The sequence below is a fragment of the Amphimedon queenslandica genome, unplaced genomic scaffold, assembly GCF_000090795.2.
Source record: "Amphimedon queenslandica unplaced genomic scaffold, v1.1 AMPQUscaffold_13203, whole genome shotgun sequence".
NCBI classification, from domain to species: Eukaryota; Metazoa; Porifera; class Demospongiae; order Haplosclerida; family Niphatidae; genus Amphimedon; species Amphimedon queenslandica.
Window position 1 is genome coordinate 31,530 of NW_003546561.1, and position 1,512 is coordinate 33,041.

The 1,512-nt window shown below is 35.3% G+C and overlaps 1 long non-coding RNA gene across 1 annotated transcript; it reads right to left on the reverse strand.

Moving 5' to 3' along the window:
- Positions 1 to 301: 301 nt before the first annotated feature.
- Positions 302 to 904, reverse strand: LOC109584507 (uncharacterized). Its single transcript, XR_002186048.1, has 2 exons — positions 504 to 904; positions 302 to 463 (listed from the first exon to the last, which is right to left on the reverse strand). It is a non-coding gene; the product is annotated as an uncharacterized LOC109584507 (long non-coding RNA).
- Between the last annotated feature and the right edge of the window lie 608 nt (positions 905 to 1,512).

The window sequence follows — 1,512 nt, forward strand, 5'->3', positions numbered from 1 at the left end:
TCCACTACGGCTGTCCAGCGGAGCAGAAACTCTCGTATGAAATCCTGATGAGACTTTTTACCTAAAAGACCCTCCAGGTAGTCTTCTACTTCAGCCTTAGTATCCATAGCAACTAGATACCTGTTGGATAATTTTAAATTTATAAAAAGACAATAATTATCATAAAAATACAAAATCAATAAAATATTTGGCAGCATATACATAATTAAAATTATAAATTTGAAGCATGCAGGTTAAACCATAAAAAATAAGGCATATGTTTTTTTGTTTTTCTTCATTCTTCTTCTACTTATTAAATGCATTTTGTTATCAGATCAAAACAGTATGTTTAATAATGCAAAATTGACTAAAATTGTATAATCAGATAATGAATGCTATAAAAGCCATGGCTGTCAGAGACATCATTTGCAGATGAGGTAGAAGTAGTTCCCCGAGTTCTATAACAGTATGTACTCCTATAATACTGCACATAATTATTAGATAACAATCATAAGTGAACTGACCATTTCTTAACTTGTTGTTCATCAAGAGGCAAACTCACTAGCTTTAGTCATTGACCAGGGGACGAAGGAAGAGTTTTCAGTTCAGTTCCAGAACTTATTTTCCAGAGGACATAATACAGTACTGAGCCAAAGTAGTGATTGACATTTTGTTTGGCACTGAATCCTGTCAGCAGGCACAAAAATTATCCTAAATATCGATAACAGGCTTTGTGAGACCCATTTCTGTTCCTTCTTGACTTCTCTTTGAACCTCAGACCTCATGAAGCTCCTTTAAATTCTACCTGTCTTCTAGAGGCCATTTTATTAAAATTATATCATGTGATATTAACAAGTTTGAGGTTGTACCATGTGTTTGGAGCAATCTGATTGGTGCGCCAACATTCCAGCGCAATGCAACAAAAAAGCCTTGAGTACCGAGTGTCCCCAGACCCTTCCTCAGAAAGCGAAGGGGCGGGGCGACGAGACTATACCTACATATACTCTAATCACAAAAATACGAAATCAATAAAAATATTTGTCACTATAATTAAAATCATGAATTGGAGCATGCAAGTTAATTGGTTAAACCACAAAATTAGGCAAATATGAAAAGTCTGTCAAATATATAGATCTACAGCTCAAATCAATAAGAATTAGAGTACATTATCAATGATCGTACACCATCAATTTTCGGACACTTGTTTTAGGAAAACTATACATTGCCATCTCATGAAACTGCAAAGTATTATAGCAATAGTTATCCTTTATTTGCGTGACAAAACTTGTAGCTCTAGCAAGAGTGCATAGAAAGTTATAAGCTCTCAAAGCGTGGTGTCCGACAATACCAATGATCGGCCAAAATTCTCAATCTTCGGACTGTCATTTCTGAATGGCAGCAAAGGATAGTTTTAGAAGGTCACTATGATAACTTTGTAGGCCTGTCTTTAAACTAACTATCACCATCCGGATCTTTTTAATAGCTGTCTTTTTGACAGAGATATTGGCCACTTAAAATGTGTCACCTGATCCC